The 23,289-nt window shown below is 36.1% G+C and overlaps 1 protein-coding gene across 9 annotated transcripts in view; it reads left to right on the forward strand.

Annotated features, from left to right (window-relative positions):
- LOC115216827 (probable ubiquitin carboxyl-terminal hydrolase FAF-X) overlaps positions 1 to 23,289 on the forward strand; it is a 195,689-nt gene that overhangs the window by 9,792 nt on the left and 162,608 nt on the right. For 7 of the 9 annotated variants that reach the window (XM_036506287.1, XM_036506286.1, XM_036506285.1 and 4 more), the window contains one exon: positions 20,917 to 20,961. The exons of 1 other annotated variant lie outside the window; for it this stretch is intronic. The gene's annotated coding sequence lies outside the window, so the exon portion shown is untranslated. Of the gene's footprint in view, positions 1 to 3,417; positions 3,491 to 20,916; positions 20,962 to 23,289 lie in introns of those variants that run through there. One more of the 9 variants, XM_036506288.1, reaches the window with a different exon arrangement.

Below are 23,289 nucleotides of genomic sequence, written 5' to 3' on the forward strand. Positions count from 1 at the left end.
AGCGACGAATATCTGCGTCTTCAAATAAACAAGGAGTTTGCTTTAGAAAAGATAAATTATATATTGCTGAAGGTCCTTTGCCCCCTTCCCCCCCCTTTGCTTGTGATAACAATAAAAGGATTATTCACTCCCAAAAGGTTCTCCTCCATACAGTCTGATATATATAATGTAATGGGTGGTAACGAGGTGGCGTGATGATGATTGCCGGTTGCAAGTCTTCTCTGAAAAGTCTTACAATATATACATATGTGTGTGTGTATATATATATATATATATATATGTACATACATGCATCTAGTGTGTATATGTGAAAGAAAAAAAGGTGGTTCAGAATGCTGGATGGTTGTAAAAATATATATTTATTTACATATCACATATTATTTCTTCATATTAGAGCTTTCAGCTACTCCTACAAACCATCCATCCAGCATTCTGAACACCTTTTTCTTTCATATGTAATAAATCTGTACATCACCCCCCACCAATACTTCTAACATATATATATATATGTGTGTGTGTGTGTATATAATGTGTGTGTGTGTGTGTATAATGTGTGTGTGTCTGTATATATATAATGAGTGTGTGTATATATGTGTGTGTGTATATATATAATGTGTCTTTGTGTGGGTAATGATTGATCTCATCACACATACATTATGGAATGGTGGTGGGTGAATTGGCAATGAAATAATGCATATTTTTCTTCAGACGTATCTCGTGTAATCGATATAATATATGCTATTAGGGTCGTATCTAATCTGTATAATAAATGTACGCGTGTGTGTGTGTAGTGTGTGTAGAGTGTTCAGTCCAGTCCAGTCGTAGACACTTAACATTGAAGATAATAAATTTATGCTTCAAAACCGGCTTTCGTAGGCACAATGCAACTATTTTATCGATTTCCTCATCTGTAACATTGAGCTTCTCTTTTCTTTTTTTTCTTTCCTTTCTCCTTCTCCCCCCCTTTCTTCTTCTTCCCTCCTTATCCTTTTAATTATCCGTCTCTGGTCTCTCTCTCTTTATATATGAAGTTCATTTATTTTGTCGTTTCACGTTTTTTAGTAAAGAAGCCTCGCTATGACTGACTTTTTAACTTTTCACTCTAAAACCCTCATCGGGGTGTATCTATGTGGTGGGGGAACTCGCTAAAAAAACCCGGGGAATCGTTGAAATAAAGCCTACGGTTTCGTTCTACGTTTTTAGATAATAATATTTGGCTTTTATTTTAGCAGAAAATCCCAACAATATTGCCATGTAACGGCCTCTGCTGTTGGGGGAAAAAAAAGCATGACTGTCATAACTTCCGGTTTCTCTATTGTTGGTCGGAGGTGTCATGTCTGTCTGTCTCTTTGCAAAACTTTATATCTCTCTCTGCGGTTTTGTGCGATGGCTTTTTTTTTTTTAGCAGTGGGTTACTACTGCTGATGTTTGTTGAAATAATCTCAGCAAAATCCAGTCTGCGACTTATTAATTTTTATATTGGCACGATAGGTAAGAGTGCCGGACGACGAAATGTGTTGGTTGCTGTGTTCGGTTACTTCCCTTTGCATCGCGAGTTCAAATCCCGCCCAAGTCGACATTGTCTGATAATAAAAACCAGCGAGTCAGATCGACTGTATCAGCTGTGTGCCTTTGCCCTACAAACCTATGGCTTTATGTAAAAAAGTCGGAAATCACAGCTGATATTGCTTTTCATCTACTGGGTTTAGTTAAAATTGTACCTGTAATATAATAGTGGACTAGTTGTGTTACTCACACACACACAGCTTGGTTATATACCGAACTATTATGAAATATTTTCCCCTTGTGATTTGGTCAACGAAAATATTACATAATGTCGACAGTTGCTTTCTATTTTTTTCTTTGTATTTTCTATTTCGAAAGGCTTGGGCACTTCAAAATTCTGATTTCTTCTACCATTATACAGCAGTTTGTTGTATAAATGGCAGCAGAAATTGTACACATCAGTTATATATATGATGATCGCGGAATGTTTTCGTGTAAAATGTCATTCATTATCGTTATTTCATTGAGATATAAAAAAAAAAAAAGAGTAAACATCTTGTAAATATCTATAACAGACAGACGTCTGTGTTATGCGTTTTAGATATAAAGTGCAATAGACTTAGTATTTAGACTATATATTTATAAGCCAATCGTTAGTCCGACAAAATATATTTTGTTTCCCCTACGCTGATAGACACGTATATGTGTGTGTGTGTATATATCTATATGTATGTGATCTACAAACTACTATCACTATGCGCATATTAGTTTGTATATATTACGCTATAATTGTCATGATACAGTATTTATATCATTCCCATTGGTGGAATAATTCTTCGATTAAGATAACTTTCTGATTTCTTCATCTATTAATTCCGATTGATGTCCTGTATTTATTAAATTAATCAAACGGTTCATTAGGGAGGTGATTTATCCCAACAATCTCTGCATCTCTTCGCTATTAAAATGTTGCTAGCCATTTCTTCCTTACTTTTTTTTTTAACCGGACAGGTGATTGAATAATATCGATTAGTAAAACTGATTTCATTATATCGAACGTAACATTTTATTGTTTAGCATTCAGTGTGATAAATGTTTTCATTTTTTTTCTCTCTTTCATACTGTCTGTCTCTCAAGAAATATGTTGTAGGTCATCACAAAGCGATGTAATCTTTTTTTTTTTTTTTACTCTTTTTGTTTAAGGTTGGGTGTTCGGGCAAATAGCTTTATTATTTATCTCGCACCATCCTATATATATATAATAAATCCAGGTAAAGGTGGGGTGGTTACTGACATAACAATGCCTTGACTGTGCACACGCACAACACACACACATATGTAATGTGCGTGTATATGTCGATATATATACACACACACACGTCCAATGTGTACAATTTATGAATGTATAACCTACATACATCATTATCTCCCTTTGCCAGTTGTGACTGGATGGTTTTCATTATGAAATAAGCAACATTAAACATTTCTTTTTCGGTACATACGCAGAGAAGCCTTCCTTCCTTCCTTTAAACAATTAGTGTGTATATGTGCGCGTGTGTATAAATAATATATATATATATATATATAATAATATATATTTATATTTTTTGATATGGTAAAACGGCTCAATTTAGGTTAATTGTGTATTTTTCTTTTATTAATTAATTTAAAAGCCATATTTTTTTTAAAATCCTTGAAGACTCGATCGCTTTCTTTCTTATTTGCTGTACATCTGTTAGTTAACTCGCGCAGTTCGCTGCTGTTAAGGAGGCATGAATATATTAGCGGAGTTTGTTTCGTATAATCTATTTGGACAGGAGTGTCACATGATGATGATGGTAATTGCGGTGGATTTGTTACATCAAAAAAGAAAAAAATAAGGAAAAACTAAAATAAAAATAAAAAAGAAAGCCATTGTCAAGCTCCCGAGCAAGCGAAGAAGTTGTGCCTTTAATACGTTTCCCAAGGATATTTATTGAGTGACGTAACTATAAATTAGATTCTTTATAACACTGCGTCTATTATTTATCATTATTACTATTATTATTATTATGAAGGAGGCATACAGTTTTGGGTTGATGGGGAAATAAGATGGTCTGTGACTTTTGTAACACACCTGAGGTCAGTGAAATAGCTTTAAGTGTGCATCGAATGGTGTCTGAGAAGCTCGCCAAGGAAATTCTTACTGTACAGGAGCCGCCATAGTACAACTACTAATAATAATTCCTTCTAATTTTGGTATCAGGCCTGCAGTTTTGAGGGGTGGGGGGTTAGTCGATGCGATCGACCCGTGTATCGGACTGGTACACCACCCTGAAGGGATAAAAATGCCAAGTTAAACCTCGAATAATATTTGTTTATTCTAATTTTATGCCCCTGTTGTTGTTCTGCAGTTAATTTTCGACATGACTTTTTAACTGAAGGTGTGGTACGTTGAATGATTCGATTCCATTTCAATGCCATCCCGTTTACTAGGTTACTACGGCAGTGTGTGTTTGACCGTTTAATTTTCCCCCTTTTCTATTTTAACAACTACTTCCTCATGTTTTTTAAGAAACGGTTTAGTTTCATTTTCACATCTAGCTTATATATATATTTTCTAGTCTTGTCCTGTCGAGGGAAGGAGGGAGGGAGAAAGAGTCCGGTCCATAGACGACTGTGTTGTGTGTGTATACTTCACCAATGAGGTGGCGCTAGCTACCATGATGTCATGTTTTTCATTTCAAGAGAGAGAGAGAGAAAAGAGAGAGCAACTAGCATTTTACTCGACTACTAAATACCAACTCCATGTAGTTTGTACATTATAACAATCAGTCTAAACAATTCCAGTTGTTGGTGATCAGCCGTGAACTTGCTCAATGCTTCAAATCCTTTCAAAACGTCTCTCTTAGCTTTATACCACTTCATATTATTCGCTCGACTTGACTACGATTGGCTCAATTCGATTTTCTTATATGATCGATCTATCTATCTATCTATCTATCTATCTATCTATCTATCTATCTATCTATCTATCTATCTATCTATCTATCTATCTATCTATCTATCTATCTATCTATCTATCTATCGATCTATCTATCTATCTATCTATCTATCTATCTATCTATCTATCTATCTATCTATCTATCTATCTATCTATCTATCTATCTATCTATCTATCTATCTATCTATCTATCTATCTATCTATCTATCTATCTATCTATCTATCTATCTATCTATCTATCTATCTATCTATCTATCTATCTATCTATCTATCTATCTATCTATCTATCTATCTATCCATCCATCCATCCATCCATCCATCCATCCATCCATCCATCCATCCATCCATCCATCCATCCATCTATATCTCTCTCCCCCCCTCTCTCTCTATATATAAGTATGTATGTATGTATGTATGTATCTATTAAAGAAAATGGTTATCTCACTTAGTTTGTCAAACCCCCTCCCCCCTCGTTTGTTTCCTACAATTATTCTAATTGCAAGGGCAGTGCTTGTTAATGATTTTTTTCCAGTCGAAATCCATTTACGTACCAGTTATATATTGGTGTAGGTTTTCGTGAACCACTCCTCTATTCCTCAGGCACTAGCTTTGTGCCTAGTGAAGGGAATGGGTGGCGCTTGATAGGTTATCTTTATTGCTGTATTGTGTTGTAATACCCGTAGCACCTAACTGATAACCTGATTTCATTCAAATATATATTTCCTCGAACTAGGACAGTGTTTGAGTTATATAGATATATACTTATATATTTTATGTTATAATACCTTCAAAATTACCATATTTATAACAGGGCTTGCTCGTTGTTTGAATGACTAATGTTATGAAATTATAAACTTTTTACCCCTGCTGCCCCGCAATTTCATTTTATCGGATTCTTTCGTCTGTCAACATTCGACTGTCTTAGAACTTGGAGCATTTTCCAAGAAATGACGTGCTTTCGAATGAATCTTTGTTTAGTATTTTTGATAAATTATCATTATATGATCATTTCTATTTTATCTATATATATATATATATATATATAATTGGCTGTTATTTGTTTAAACCTGGTGTGTATCTAACCGCAAAGCTTAAAGCTTAAATTGACTGAAATCTTGTTTGCACTTGTTTCCAATTCATGACATGACTTGTTAGCTATGGTGTGTGTGTGTGTATTATGATTTGTATTGTAAGCACCTCAAACTAAAGCAAAAAGCAATTAATAATATTTTCTCGCTTGCTAGGATGGCCTTTTGGTATAATTACAGATTGGTGCCCCCTCCCCAGTTTTGACCCTTCACAGATTTTTGAAAACTGCGTATTTTAAAGTGAAATTTTGCAGAAATACGTTTTCGAGCGTATAAAATAAAAAAGATAAAGGAAAAGGAATTTTTTTTCAGAAGGGGTTTCAAATCGTTCTTTCTCTTTGTTAACCACCAATTTCCGTAGCTTGGCCATTTGCTTTTTTGTTGTTTTTTTTTTTTTTTTTCATAATTATGTTTGAAATGTCGTATTACGTAACTCACACACTCTCGAAAAGAGATTTTGTTGCAAAATGTCATTAAAAAATGTTTTTCAAAGAGACATAACAAAGTCAAGAGGGACGGAGAGATATTCCGAAATATTCCGAAACTCCTACCCCACATCCTTTTATGCCTATCAACATAATTGTAATTTTCACCCTCGAAAATATATCCTTGTAAAATTTCATCAAAGAAATATAATACAATTTGCAAAATGTTAAGAGGGGGGGGGACAGTCTGTGTTGAGGTGGGGGGCACCATTCCGTAGTTATACCTTCCATTTCTCGAGTTTGTTTCATTTAAAAATGTTTCTAAATATGTTAGTCATTTATTGTACGTAAATCAACGAATAAAAACACTTGAGTTTTTTGAAGAGGTTTTTCCAGTGTCTAATTTTACAAGCTGAATATCTTTGCCATAGATACAACTTGTGACAGGATTACGAACCATTGACCGACAACACGCTATTGACCTGATCAGCTCTCTCTCTCTTGCATAACTGCTCCTTGTTGAAGACAAACTATACAATGCACTTGGCTTTTTATACACCTTTTGCAGAGAGTCATGCATTAAAAAAAAACAAACAAAAAAGCCACATTTTATGATTCTCACTTGACTGCTCAACAAAGCACTAAATGCATTGAAATTTATGTTGCACTTACTTCCGACCTGTAAAAGTGTTCAGGTTTTGAAAGGACATTTTTCGACAAGTTGACAAGCTTGTCATTTACTGCGTACTTTAACGGCTCTGCCACTTATAAATTTCAATGAAGGAGTTTTATCTATTAATCATTTGTTTGCCATAATTTCTTTTGTAAGGTATGAAATACTTCTTTTTGAATAAATGAAATGTTCACTTAACGATGGGTTCATATTATGAACTTGTCTTAGATGCATCTCGATAGTTCCATGAGATGAATCGTGGTTAGAATAGGAGGCTCCTGATTCAGATAATATTTTGAGAAGATCTCGTACTAAAGACTCTAAATAAGCTAAGGTGTGTAGAATACTCCTGCATGCATAGATGTTTGCGGTATGAACCCATGACAGATTTTAACAGTCTAATAGTTTTCTGCTTTTCATTTAGATAAATTTATTGGTACTCTCATTGCACACCAGTGCACATATTGTTGTTGCTTAGTGCCAAGTATTCCAACCATGACCATCCCATAGTTTTAGTGTTTCAATGTACTTTTTGAATACGTCATCCAGTGTCATTTCTCTAAGAGAGAGAGCAATATGATTTGAGGAAGATTTAGTTGTTACTTCTAGCTAGGTGATTAACCATTTAGAGATTTTCTCATTGGCTCATCAATGGGCATGTAGGGATCAGAAGTAGCTTGAAATTTCAATAAATGTTGAACAGAAAAAAAAAATCTTAAGGCACTCATCATCATTTAACGTCCACTTTCCATGCTAGCATGGGTTGGACGGTTTGACTGTGGGCTGGCGAACCAGATGGCTGCACCAGGCTCCAGTCTCCAGTCTTGATCTGGCAGAGTTTCTACAGCTGGATGACCTTCCTAACGCCAACCACTCCGAGAGTGTAGTGGGTGCTTTTACGTGCTACCGGCATGAGGGCCAGTCAGGCGGTACTGACAACGACCTCGCTTGATTTTTATTATTTTTTTTACACATGCCAATAGTACAATCTGATGCAAATGTTAATCAGCAATTTTTTTATAGTTAAGTTGACCTGGCAATGTTTTGACTTGTGGAGGTTGACCAGGCAATGTTTTAACTTATGGAAGGTGATCAGGCAATATTTTTACTTGTGACAGTTGACTGGGCAATGTTTTAAATTGCATCACTAGTAATTTCAAATTAGTGAATATCAGTTGTGAATTCCCCCAAAATGTATTACATATTAATTTGTATCTGAAATGCTTAGGACAGAAAGCATTTCAGATGTTTCTCTTTGAATTTCACAATATGAGTGCAATTGATCTGATGAACATGCTTTTGTGGTAGCAGTCTTACTTTAATATAATACCACAGGATTTCTTGCTCTGTGATATATGCATGCTGCTCTCACCCTCAATAAGTTCACACATTTTGACCATGTTACCTATGGGGCACTATTTCCACTGTGGGCCATATCATCATCATAATAATATCTGAATTGGGGACTGTTTCTTCTGTTTCACCATCTGTCATGTAATGAAAAATTGAAATGTCATCTATATATATAAACGGCAAAATGTCTGTGTGTGTGTCCTTTATACAAATCCACAATTTTTCAGTTAGAGAGCTCGCACTTTCAATGGTCATTCAAATCCATCCAAGGGTGGTTGTGCACATCTTTACATTTCCTCAGTCACCCCACAAAGCCATTAAAAAATCAATAGAAGTGACTTTTTTTGTGAATTTTCCATCCAAATGATATGCCAATTGAATGCCAGCTAGCTGTATGTGATTGGTCGGAGATTTGGACAGTACTCGCGTGTATGTGTGCACACACGCAGCTGTATATGCATGCACTAGCATTATGACCCGGTAATGCCGGGTCATAGTGCTAGTTATCAATATTTATAGTGAAGACACATGGGTTCAATTTTTGGATTGGGTGGTGTGTTATGTCCTTGAGCAAGGCACTTCATTTCATGTTGCTTCAGTTTGTTTATCTGGAAATGATTATTGGTGTAACTCTCTCTGGCTGTCATCTCCTGAATGTACCTCTGAGTCAAAGGGTGGGAGAGTGAAGAGAGTGTCTGTGTCTGCCCGTGACTAATTAGGAACTTAAAACAATTAGTAAAGCGTGGTACATGTTACTCAACCATACTCATTTGTGGGTGACAGTTGGCTCGTTATTGATGTCAAAAACGTATCCATCATCTCCAGTGTTGACTGACTATAGTTTTTGCATATGTAAAGAGATCTAGTGACATCATCATTGCATTTGGTTCATGGAATCCTTCAAATTCATCACCGAACATAGTACTATGTATGTCTAAGAGAGTTATTTGGTCCAATATATTGACAACTTTGTATGTGGTATCCTTTCATAGTAAATTCCTGTTAGAAGTCTTCCACACCTCTGCCTCTGTTCGTAACTGTCAGCATGTCATTCAAGAAACGGTACATCATCTAGAAATCTTTGAGTGATTTCTGGAATTTTCTTTTTGTGGTGCTTGTCTCAAAAATTTAGATTTTGGAGGTTTTGGATTTGGGAATTTTGGTTGGAGGATAATCAATCTGTACTGCCTTTATTTCATTAAAGTGTAATGCAGAGAGAAACACAAGTATTTTTGGCTCCCTTTGAATTAAAAAAAAAAAAGCAGCATTAATGAATAGGTATCCAAATTTCAGAGCAAACCACTTTTCATGCTTTTTCTTAGGAAAATGAAATCTATGTAAAAAAAAGCAAAATATGAAATAAAGAATAATGGATGTCAGAAAATTTCAGTAGTTATTTAAACTGGCAATTGTCATATTTTTAGACAAAGCATCACTGTGTGTTAAAAAGTTCAATTCTCAACCACATGATTTCAAGCAGGTTCAGTCCCATTGCGTGGTATCTTGGGCAAGTGTCTTCTGCTATAGCTCCATACCAACCAAAGCCTTGGATAGTTGTAAACGAGCATCTCTATCATACAAGCAGTGGTGTCCGTTTCTAGTCTTTGATCAAAATTTGTCCAGGTGAGTGTTGCTGACTAGAAGGGTATCCAGCCATAAAAATTCTGTCGCATTGAGTTCTGGTGACCCATGCAAGCTAAGAAAAGTGATTGTTAAAACTATGAGGCTATCCTATTTTAATTTAAGATTTTCCATTCCCTACTTCTTGATAGCATATTAAAGTCATTTCCATATTCAATGTAAATCTACAAATTTGTTTAGAAAGAAATTTTAAATTCAGTTTATCATTATCCACAGCCAGTTGCCCTTCTTGTTACCAAGCTCGCTTGTTTCCAATCAAGCTGACATTTCCCCATAGCCTGTGACACTCAACAACTATCATGTGATGTCAAGATGTGACGCATCCAAGCACACACACACACATACATGATTGGCTTCTTTCAGTTTCCATCTACCAGATCCATTCACAAGGCCTGGGTTAAAGTAGAAAACATTTGTCCTAAGTGCAATGCTGTGGAACTGAATGCGAAACTGTGTTTGGGAAACAAAAACTTCTTAATGACACAAGCCATGTCTGTGCCTTTAATGAAAAATTCTGAATCTAAAATCTTGTGATAATTTCTGAACATTTTACCAGGTTTATTTATTTCTAGGACACAAGTTTAAAAAAATTTTTTTTTATCTCTAACGGGAAGTACTTTTTGCACATCATAATTGAACACTAAAAGCTTTGTTCATTATTGGTAGCAATGATAATTACGGAGGAAGTTTGTAATATTAATGTTGTTTCCCTTCTGTTTATTCATTATTTATGAATAGAGTTGATGCAACAGCGACCGTACTTCAGCTTCCAATAGACAAAGGATTTGAGTTCATTCGTCCTCTCCTGGAAAAGGCAATTCTAATCAAAGTAAATCTGATTCTGTGGTAAATAACTTTAAAATAAGCATATGTTGTTCAGTTAATTTTTAATTTATGTAGGAAGACTATTTATTAAAATCAGAGATGATAATTTATGGCATTTTTTGTTTTAATATCAGACAAAAAGAAACTATTCTAAAAAAAATTCATAATTATTAAGAATATTTTTTTAAGTTTGTTTGACCAGACAAAAATATTAAACTAGTTACCAGGATGTCTAATTTTAATACAATGTTTCTACATAATTTGAAATTAAGCGTTAAATACATTTAACTATTCTCCATAGAACTTGTTTTTGTTTGAGAAAGTCCAAACACTATTTTTAGCTGAATGTTTACATAATCGTATAAAAAATGGGAATTATATTAATATTTTACTTATTTCTTTACTACCCACAAGGGGCTAAACACAGAGGGGACAAACAAGGAAAGACAAATGTGTTAAGTCGATTACATCGACCCCAGTGTGTAACTGGTACTTAATTTATCGACCGCGAAAGGATGAAAAGCAAAGTCGACCTCGGCGGAATTTGAACTCAGAACGTAACGGCAGACGAAATACGGCTACGCATTTCGCCCGGCGTGCTAACGTTTCTGCCAGCTCGCCGCCTTAGTATTTTAGTTACTGCAGCAGATTAATTAACTTTGTAATTAACATTGAGAGGTAATAATCTTGAGAAAGTTCAACTTAGAAATGGTTTCTGAATTGTCTCCTGGATTGTCCAGAGAATATTCATCATCATTTAATGTCCGTTTTCCATGCTAGCATGGGTTGGACGGTTCGACCGGGGTCTGGGAAGCCAGAAGGCTGCACCAGGCTCCAGTCTAATCTGGCAGTGTTTCTACAGCTGGATGCCCTTCCTAACGTCAACCACTCTGTGAGCGTAGTGGGTGCTTTTTACGTGCCACCGGCGCAGGTGCCAGGCTAGGCTAGCAGTGGCCACAACCGATTGGTGCTTTTTACGTGCCACCGGCACGGAAGCTAGTCAGGTGGCGCTGGCATTGGCCATGTTCGGATGGTGCTTTTTACGTGCCACTGGCACAGGGATTACAACTACAATTTCCATTGATTTTTGATGCTGATTTACTTGACTCAATAGGTCTCCTCAAGCACAGGGTCGAAACAGTGTTTCTTTACTTGCCACCTGCACAGGAGTCAGTCCAGTGGCACTGGCAATGGTTGGGTGCCAGTCATAGGATTGGTTCAATTTCAATTCTGATTTCACTTGCCCCAACAGGTCTTCGGAAGCAATGGTAATTTCTGTGGTTACATTTACAAAGTGAGCTCTGTAGCATCATTACTTGAATAATTTAAGTTGTTGCCTACCATCAAAAAAGTTTGTGTCTCAACCACATAGTTTCAGGTTCAGTCCTACTCTGGCACCTTGGTTAAGTGTCTTTCACTATAGGCCCAGGCTGTCCAAAGCCTTAAGAGTGGATTTGTTAGGCAGAAACAGGAACAAGCCTGTTGTGTGTATTTATCTTTGATATCACCGGATATACTTGTAGTGTCATTTGCTTCCAGTCCTCCATAAAAATGTGGTTGGCGATGAGAAAATATCACCTTACTTGAAAACAGGTGAGGATTGGCAACAGGAATGACATCTGGTTTTGGAAACTCTGCATCAATAAAACCCATCTGACCCACACAAACATGGAAAAGTGGGTGCTAAATAATGATAACGATGAAATAGCCTTACTTTTGTAAAGTGAAGACACGAACATATTATTAACATCTATAAATATTAGTATTGCCTCTTTTCATTCCCTATTGCAAAGTTGTCTCTATTCTGACAATAAGTTTTCTCTAGGCCTCGTTCTTTTTGATGTTTTCGTTTCTTTTTAGGCTAATTTTGCTGAAAGTCAGGTGATTGCATAAGTGTGTAAGAGATAGGTATATGTAGCTAGTTACAGTTTCTTGTGACCTGCTACTGCTTTAAAGAAATTTATCATAGCAATGCTATCAGATGATTCTGTATATTCCCCCTCTATTCCCCCCAGTAAGAAACCGTATGAAATTTTGTAATATTAAGGCTCAGTTGAATGTATCCACATCTTGTGTAGTGTGTATATTGCTGGTTTTGTTTGCCCACCGAATACCAGGAAGGATGTGTTGCTGTTAGCAATGGAAAGAATCCCGTTTTACAACCTTGTTTCTTGTCAAACCTGCATTGTAAAACAGCAGCAGAGGTCATAGGATTTGCATTGTCAATTTTCAGGTAGAGCTATGCTTATGAGTTTACATTTCAGTCATAGAGACCATGTGAATTTGAATACAGCTACTGCTGGCTTTTACCTTCCTGTTATATGGCTGGTCTTGTGAAAAGAGATTCAGTTTTGTTGTGTCGTCTCCATTTCTTATGTATTCATTACAGCTGTTGGTGGTAAATTTCATATTCCTTCATCATCATCATCATCATCGTTTAGCGTCCGTTTTCCATGCTAGCATGGGTTGGACGGTTCTACTGGGGTCTGTGAAGCCAGAAGGCTTCATCAGGCCCAGTCAAATCTGGCAGTGTTTCTACGGCTGGATGCCCTTCCTAACGCCAACCACTCCTTGTCTTTTTCAAATAGGAACCGTTTTGTGAATGCCCCTGCAGTGGCCTCTTTCACAGTGTGTAAAATTCTTTCCATTGTTATCATTTCGAACTAAGTTAAAACTTAGAATAGTATGTTGCAAAGTTAAATTTACAATAGTTATATTTATCTCCACTTAAAAGGCAACTTATTTTAGCAACTTAATAATTTTCACCAAAATATAAGCAAATGTTTACCTGTATTTTTGTCTAGATATTCACCGGTTGAATTGGGTAACTCAGAAATATTTCAGACTAGCACTATGACCCAGCAACGCCTGGTCATAGTGCTAGTGCATGCATATATAGCTGCATGCGTGCGCACATACACGCGAGTACTGTCCAAATCTCCGACCAATCACATACAGCTAGCTGGCATTCAATTGGGTTTTGGATAGAAACTTCACAAAAGAGTCACTTCTATTGATTTTTTTAATGGCTTTGCGGGGTGACTGGGGAAATGTAAAGATGTGCACGACCACCCTTGGACGGTTTTGAATGACCACATAAAGTGCGAGCCCTCTAACTGAAAAATTGTGGATTTGTATAAAGGACACACACACAGACAGACCTTTTGCCATTTATATATATATAGAGAGATTATCTTACACTTGAAAACATTGATACACATCTCATTTATTTATTTATTTGCATTGTTGTCTTTCTATTGTTATTTTATAGATGTAGTACTGTTTTTTTAATGATGACACTACAAGTTTGGGCACTTGAGATTCAAATTCAGAGCACCGATACCTAATTGGTCTTTACCTAAATGAAAATTATCCATTATATGTCTATGTGGATCAGAGACAAAACAGTTACTATTGATTATATCAGGCCTAGTGGTTAGTATATTTGGGTTAAAATCATAAGGTCATGGGTCTGATTCCTGCACTGGACAACATTTTGTGTCTTTGAGCAAGGCACTTCCTATCTTGTTACTCCAGTCTACTCAGCTGAAAATGAGCATTGACCTAGTGTTGGTGTAACTGTCTCCTTCCAGCTGTCACATTGGGTGAAGTGGAGAGAGTCAAGAGGGTATCTATATCTGTTTGTAACTAAAAGGTGCTTTACACAATTAGTGAAAGCATGGTACATGTTACTAGGTCATACTTTGAAGGTTATGGTTTTATGGGCATTAAGCTAAACATAAGCCAAAGAAGAATTATAATAAAATTTAACAAAATAAAACATTTTAAATATTTCAATTTTTCAACACTTATTTTTAAGTGAACTGTAATCATCATCATCGTAGTTTAATGTCCGCTTTCCATGCTGGCATGGGTTGGACGGTTTGACTGAGGACTGGCAAGCCAGAAGGCCGCACCAGTCTCCAATCTGATCTAGCAAAGTTTCTACAGTTGGATACCCTTCCTAACGCAAACCACTCTGAAAGTGTAGTGGGTGCTTTTACGTGCCACTGGCACGAAGACCAGTCAGGTGGTTCCGGCAGTGACTGTGCTCAAAAGGTATTTTTTACATGCTACTTGCACAGGGGCCAGTCTGGCAGCACTGGCACTGACCATGCTCGAATGTTGTGTTTCATGTGCCAGTAAGGTGATGCTGGCAACGATCACACTCGAATGGTGCTTTTTACGTGCCACTAGCATGGTGGGGGCCAATCAGCAGCCCTGGCAACGATCATGCTCAGATAGTGCTTTTAACATTCCACTGGCATGAGTGCCAATCAGGCAATACTGTCATCGGCCACGTCAGCAAGATTTTCTTAAACAAAATTTATAAAGAAATCTGTTTTTCTTTTAATAAAATGTTCCATTATTAATTTTATGGCTATTGGTTTAAAGTCTGTTATAGTGCGTTATATGCTTAATTGAAAAATAGTTCTTTCCCATTTTGTATTACTCTTTTACTCTTTTATTTGTTTCAGTCATATGACTGTGTGGCCATGCTGGAGCACCGCCTTTAATCAAGCAAATTGACCCCAGGACTTATTCTTTGTAAGCCTAGTACTTATTCTATCGGTCTCTTTTGCTGAACCGCTAAGTTACGGGGACATAAACACCAGCATCGGTTGTCAAGCAATGTTGGGGGGGATGAACACAGACATGCAAACATACATACATATATACGATGGGCTTCTTTCAGTTTCCGTCTACCAAATCCACTCACAAGGCTTTGGTCGGCCCGAGGCTATAGTAGAAGACACTTGCCCAAGGTGCCACGCAGTGGGACTGAACCCGGAACCATGTGGTTTGTAAGCAAGCTACTTACCACACAGCCACTCAAAGAAGGATCTTAAATTATAATGATTAGATCTAGTAGCTTAATATGCAAATTTGTGGACATATTTGCATCTTACTTGGATGAACTTTGGTGAATCATTCAGCTTTTCCAGTGGAATCTCTGGCACTGCCCAGATCAGACACAATTTGAAATCAGTCTACATTCCATTAATAAAGACTGTTAGACAGTTGCTGATCAGTGAAAGATTTGTTTCAATAACTTGCCATGTTTTCAGTTGTCTGTCAATGGTGGTGATGTCAACCTAAATATGAAGTTCATTGTCAACAGCGTTGAAGCTTTCTGGAGTATCTAAACATTCAAGGCTGCCAAATCTGCAAAGTTGTTAGGTTCGGATTTGCAACGACTGTAGTGTACAGAGTAATGTTTTTGAAGATAATATATCTACACCCATTCAATGAGGCATACATCTGGCATGCTTCTCAAACATTAATCACTGAACACTCAGACACCTTTGGCTCATGCACGTCTGCTTTAAATAGTTTTAGAGAAGACTTGAGAGTAAGCCAGCTCTTACATCGCATGGAATTTTGTGGATCGTATAATTTCCTTTTGGGACTGCTAATCTGGACATCAAACTCATATGAAGTTTGTACTTATCAGCCTTGTTCTTTGATTGGCTGGTGGGAATTAAAAGCCCAAGTAAATGAACTCACTTAATGCAGTTGTATGCCAAGTGAGGACATTTTACTTGGCTTGTAAAATTAACTGATAATACTTTGATTATTATGGTAAAATTTAACTTTTAGACAAACCCACTTTGAAGCATCCACAAGTGTATTCAATATGATTTAATGATCAAATTCCGTTGCACAGAATTTCCGCAGGCGTGATGTGGGTTATTTCAAAGTAGGGCATAAGTGACAAAGAAATAAAACTTGCAATAAAATTCCAATTAAGACTTGGATACATAAGGTACAACAGGAAAACCTACTCTTGTTGCTTTGATATTTATTGGTTAATGAAGCTAGGTAAATAGCAACAATGCAGCTAATGTTTTACAGTTTTTCATTTTCCAGTTACCATTGTGGTTTTTGACTGGTGCACATTGTGCATTTGGTTTTTAAATGTTTGTGAGCTTGTAAAATGTGGGAGGTTTTTGCCACTCCTTGTATATCTGTTGTTGTGTACTTTGTCCATTCATGGTTGGGTGTACAGATTTTTTTTCTTTTTTTTTGTTTGAAAATTGAAGTTGGGTGTGGGACTAAAATGAATTTAAGGAACACTGGTCAATGAGAGCAGTAGACAACAACTTGTAAATCACACAATTGGTCAAGATTGGGAGAGTGCGCATTTTTTATCTAACGCCACTTATCTCAAATAATATACCTTCTTTCTGTGCTGCATTGTCTGGGTGGTAGAGAGGCTCAACTTGAGGATGTTTAGGTTTGATATAAATAATTTTGTCTGTGCAGAGGTACCTATAAGTATTGGCATGTGCTGCTTAGTTCACAAAATTACACAGTGCAGACATATCCTGTATGGAGATTTTGGTCAGCATCAGCAAAGAATTCTGGACAGCTGTAGTTTGCTTGTGAAGACATTAAGCTTTCACAGTTCTCTTATGTATCTGAAGAGACAATTAATGAAGACATAGAAAGAGGAGAAAAAATATAAATTTACAGAAAAGTTGGATTCTGAATTTACACTCATCAACATCATCATTACCATTTAAATGTCCAAATTGGCATGTGTTGAATGGATTGAAAAGATCTGATGGGTCCAAGGCTTTCATTGTGCTCCCGTCTACTTCAGATTGCATATCAAGCTAATGATAAAATAAACTTTTTTTTAAACTATGTTATGGTTAATATTCTTAAATGACTTAACCACAACCTAACTTACAATAAATTGATTGGATGCAGCCATGGGTGGATGGTTAAGAAGTACACATTGGGACTGTGTGATTTGGGGTTTGATCCAACTGTGAATGTTGTTGATTGGCATTCTATGCTATAGATGCAAATCAACAACACCTTGAGAGTGAAAGTGGTTGACAGAAACTGAAGAAGCCTGTCATGTGTTTGTGTGTGTATGTGTAGTATCTGTGAGCAATTTTTTGTGAGTTTGTATTTCCCTTTGTTTTCATGCGTTTGCTGATTGTAATCAACCCCACTGGTTTTGTTCTTTGCATGCAGCCAACCTTGAAAGTATGTCTTACCTTCTTAGTATGTTTTTGTTTTAAATTTTCTTTTTATCATGTAACTATACCCATGTTGTTTATTTTCCAGTAGTAGGGGTTTATTACCTTGCTTGGAAAATGGTGAGGGTTGGTGGCAGGAAAAGCATCTGGCCATAGAAAATTTGCTTCAATAAATTCTGTGCAAGCATGGAAAAGTGCATTTTGAAATAATGGTGTTGATAACAAATGCTTCTCTTCCCAACAAATTATCTGAAGCATTAAAAGGGCATCTTATCATTATCTATCCCTTACAGTTCTTACTGATCATTTTCTCTTTGTCTGTCCTCTTTCCCCCTACAAGTTTGTGTAGTTGCCATGCAGATGATCCTCCACAAGTACTTGCCCTTCCCCATGCTTCCACTTCTCATAGTAATTCCCTTGTTCTTTAGCATGAAGTTGCCCTCCCCAGGGTTTGTAAACCTCTAAACTGTATGGCAACTCAATAGTGCATGTAGCACAAAAATAAAAAGCACTTAGTCTACACTATAAAGGGGTCAGTGTTAGGAAGAGCGTCCAGCCCTAGACACCATGCCAAAGCAAACATCGGAGCATGATAACAGTCCTTTGGCACATTGATCCTCTCAAACCAGCCAACTTTTGACAGCATGGAACATGGATGTTAAATGATGATGATGATGATATTTATATACATCTTCCTTGTATTGTTTTATGCATCTTCTTGATTGCCTGCTGTTTGGTACTTAGTCCTTTTCTGTGTACTTACTCAATTTTGCTGAAGGCTCAGTTATGCTGGACTGGTCAAGTCATCAGATGGACTGACAACTGTGTACCCAGACAGCTGTTGTACGGCAAGCTCATGCAGGGCTCAAGCAAACAAGGAAGGCCTAAACTGAGGTACAAGGACACCTTGAAAAGCAACTTCAAATGGAGCGGCATTAACTAGTCTATGAAAACTTGAAGCCTCTGCTGCAGACAGATCAGCATGGAAGTCTCTCACCTCACAAGCAGCAGCTGCCTTCAAAGAAGACAACTGGTGACAACATCTCACTGCTGCAAGAGAAAGACGTCATGGGACAGTGGTCATCTCAATCCAGTCAACAGACTATCATTTTGACATCTGTGGGCACTTGTGTGCTTCCAGCTTTGGATTGCAGAGTCACATGCACGCTCATCGCTGAGAACACAGACTTTGTCATTGTTGGACACCGGTTTAGCTCTGTGTGACCCCTTGAGCAAGTGTCTTTGTGTGACCCCTTGAGCAAGTGTCTTTGTGTGACCCCTTGAGCAAGTGTCTTCTGTTATGTCCCTGGGTTGACTGAAACCTTGTGGCTGGATTTGGTAGCTGGAAACTAAAATAAGCTTTTTACATAAATATTTAAAAATCGTTTTCAACCCTTTCATTACTGTATTTATTTTGAGGTGCTCTGTGTTTCTTCCAATTACTTTAAATATAGCAAAGAATTTAGTAAAATAACTTAGTTATCATTCAGCTAGTGTTAGGAAAATAAATTGTGATTAAGGTTTGGTGAAAGATTTTAATGCAAAACTTATGAAAACAAGACATTTGTACTAGAGCCATAGGCGGTTTCAGCCGGGTTGGTAACAAAAGGGTTAAAGGCAAAACAATGCAAATTGTAAGAAATGATACAAGTTGATGGTTTTTACTATTACCTTGTATTTCAATACTTCGGCTTGCTTTCCTTTGTCTGACAGTCTGACTAAGGTGAACATGCAAAAAAGTGACTAAGCATAAAAGCATCAAGTTTTATTGCCTTTGAGCTGTGTTATAGTATTTTTATTAGGGCTTAGAAATTGAGCTCTCAATTCCGCCATTATTTATCGACTTTATGTCTATTCTTTTACTCTTTTACGTGTTTCAGTTATTGGACTGTGGCTATGCTGGGGCACTGCCCTATCAGATCAGTTGAACAAATTAACCCCCAGTACTTTTACTATCAGATTCTTTTGCTCAGCTGCGAAACTACGGAGATATAAACAAACCAACACTTGTTAAAATGGTGAGGGGACAAATGCAAAGACACACACACACATCATCATCATCATCATCATCATTTAGCGTCCGTTTTCCATGCTAGCATGGGTTGGACACGCGTATATTTATCATCATTTACTGTCCGTCTTCTATACTGGCATGCGATGGATGGTTTATGTATGTTTAATGAGCTTCCATGTAGTTTTTGCCTACCAAATTCAGTCATAAGGCATTGGTTGGCCTTGTCCAAGATGCTGCCCATTGGGACTGAACTCAGAACCACATGGTTGTGAAGCAAACTTAACTACACCCGTCTGTGGCGTTAGGAAGAGCATCCAGCTGTAGAAACTCTGCCAGATCAAGATTGAAGCCTGGTGCAGCCATCTGATTCGCCAGCCCTATGTCAAATCGTCCAACCCATGCTAGCATGGAAAGCGGACGTTAAACGATGATGTTGATGATGATGTTTTTATGGCTAGCAAGTAATTGCTACAGTAATGAGTGTGATATAATAAGCACTGTAATTTTAAAGTAACAGTTTCATCTGACTTGATTGCTACGGCCATCATTTAAAAAAAATATTGATTCTCAAAAGGATGGAACGGCCACCTATTTAAGAAATATATAATTTTTCAAATATTTTTTTCCTGATTTTTTTTTTTTTAATCATCTGCAAAAAAGCAAACATTTTTAACAAATTTGTTTTTTTTTTTGTCTGGAATCATTGATATCAACCTTTTCTGTATTTGTTTCTAATTGTCTTCAGATGTCATATTTTTGTATACTTACATCGCACTTAGTCTTGAATTGGGATGTAGGAAATAAATATGTCGGAAAGCCAGGAGTAACAGACAAGTGGCTCCCTACAAGACAGAAAGTGTTTTAACCAAAACAGTGGAACACACCTCAAATGTTACATTAACCCTTTTGTTACTATCAAATGATGAAATGCACTGCCTTTTCATTAATTTTAAAAAATAATCCAGAATTTAGTAAAATAACCTTTTAATTATTAAGCTAGTATTTGGAACATAAATTAACATGAAATTTTGATGGGATGCTTAAATTCAGATCATTTTAAAACAACAAGTTTGTATCATGGAACCAGATATCTTGGTATCAAAAGGGTTAATGTGATATTGATAAAAGTCTCACAATTGTCAAAGACAATACCACATCAAAATTAAAGTCTTTAATGTTAAATTTCACTCTATGTCATTTCAGCTTCAGATCAAACTGTGTCATCTTTACTATTTTTTTTTACTGAAGTATTAATTAATACATTAATCATTTTTCCTCTCTTTTAAATATTAGTCTGTTTATTAAAAAAAAAATTCAATAAGAATACTAAAATATGACTTGAGGTTCTAATTATTTAAAAAAAAAAAAGATTTATTTTTTATACTTACAAATTCTTTCTTTTTTTAATTACAGATCAATTGGATTGCTAAATTCTATTTAGGTCACCTACAGCATCAAGTAAGAATTATTAGAATTTGTTTTTAATTGTATGATTTTTAGGTCAGACTTGTACAGATGTTATCAACTATGAATCTAGTGTATGATCTGCATAATTTGTTGCAGTCTGACATCTAGTGCATCACTATATCTTTTGTGTTGTTGAATGTTGCTTTTGTGGTTAAATTTGTCATCAATATCATTTGCAATGTGATTGGATTAATTAGACTTTGTATCAAAAAATTTGAGATGTAAGTGTGGCCTCCAAATGGTTAAGCAGTTTGCCTAACCCATGGTTTTGAGTTTAGTCCTACTGCACAGCACCTTGGACAAGGGTCTTCTACTATAACCCGAGGCCAAAGTCTTGTGAGTGGATTTGGTAGAGGGAAGCTGAAAGATGCCCGTTGAATACGTGTGTGTGTGTATGTGTGTGTGTTTTTGTCTTGACACCATATGGTAGTTACAAACGAATGTTACTGTTATACATGTAGTATAATTTGTTTCTGTGAAAACATGACTGGCTATGGGGAAATATTACCTTGCTTGGAAACAGCTGAGGTTTGGCAAACAGGTAGGGCTTCTTATCAGGAAATCTGCCTCAACAAAGTCTGCCAACTCATGCAAGCATGGAAAAGTGGGTGTTAAAATGAAGGTCATGATAATGGGTTTAGCCATGGGTCTCTTGGCTCTTTCTATTTGATTTCTGTTTTGAAGATTTGAAAATTTGTTCTACGAATCAGAAAGGTAAAAAAAATGCTAAAAATTCAGTGTTTCATGCAAAACTGAACTCTTTTTTTTTATTATAAAATTCTCATTTGCTGTTCATCCACAAATTACTTATATTAAAAAAAAAAAGCAATGAAAATGAAAACAAAATGGAAATATAGTCTCATGTTTATAAAATCTATTTAGAACGTCTAAATTGTTACTGATTGTAACAAGATGATAATTAGTCTCTTTACATCAATACCTGTTCAATCAAGTATTTAAGTTTATGAACGTTTGAAATAATCTAGTGATCAAGAAATAATAATCTAATCAATCACAGAGGTTTCCAAACAGTTCTTTATTTTTGCAGAGATCCAACATTTGTTTATATCTTGTTCTATCACTATGCAAAATTACATAATAAAATTGTGTACTGGTTATAGACTGCTTCCTTTATAGCTTATTTCTTTAAATTCAAATAAGAAATTTTTCTATTGTTATGTTTTTGTGATATTTGCTTTCTTCTCTTCTTCCCTTGTATTTCTTTCATTGTGTGTGTGTGACATCTTAATTCTGTGAAATTGTTAAAATTTAGTCATCGTTTTATTACAAATTTCATTTAGAGTTCATTAAGGTTTGACAGTTATAGAAACCATACAATAACTATTAAAACAATCTCATCTCACCGAAACAGTAATTGCTAATAGTTTAAAAAAACATAAAACTACTAAAAGAAAAAATTCCATTCTCAGACAAAAATTTCATCCCAAGAACTTGCTCCCCCTTACCACCACCAAGAAAAGGGAGCTTTTATTGTAACCTAAAAGTACTGCTGTCAGCATGCCGTACCAATTCAAATGCAGTATAATTTCTTTAGAATGTACCATACACACAGAAAGCTATTGTGCTTTTTTTTCTTTCTTTCCCTCTGTGAAACTTAGTAATTATTGTTTTTCTGTATGCTCTTATGTATCAGCTGCTGCCAACTGCTAGCATCCGGAAATTTCTCAAACTACACTTCCCCACCCCCCTGCCAATAGTGTAATGTTTATTTGAAATTCCTATTGTCTTCAGCTGCGATCTATGCAAAATTAGAAAATGAATTTAGCAAAATAATTTATTTGCAGGCTTGAGCAAAGCACACTAGTGTACTTAAAGCATCCTTTACAGTAAACTTGGCTTTTACTGTTGTCGTAAACAACCTGGGCAAACTTTCAAGTTGAATATAATATATCCACTTGTAAGTTTTTATCTGAAGTTAATTAAGGAGTAATGTTAAGTGATTTAGGATTTAAATATAGTGTCTGTTCTCATTGTCTTTTCAATTAGCTACATTTGAAATACTATTTCTTTTTGTACTTCTGACCTCTAAAGTAGCAGTTTGGGTTTCTACAAGATGGTGACTTTCTATATATGCATGTGTGTTTGTGTTCTACTTACCTGATTATAGGTGATGCTTGCATTTCACAATTAAAAAAAAGTTATTGTCTCAAAGTATCTGGTTGTAAAAGAAATATGTATTATAACAATTCATTAGCTAACATCCAAATCCAAATTAATTGAGACATTCATCTCATCCATTTTTGGCTGAATACTGTCACAGGCCCAAAGTTTAAAAGCAAGGTAGACATTTTTTGTTAT

This window comes from Octopus sinensis, linkage group LG10 (genome assembly GCF_006345805.1).
Source record: "Octopus sinensis linkage group LG10, ASM634580v1, whole genome shotgun sequence".
NCBI lineage: Eukaryota > Metazoa > Mollusca > Cephalopoda > Octopoda > Octopodidae > Octopus > Octopus sinensis.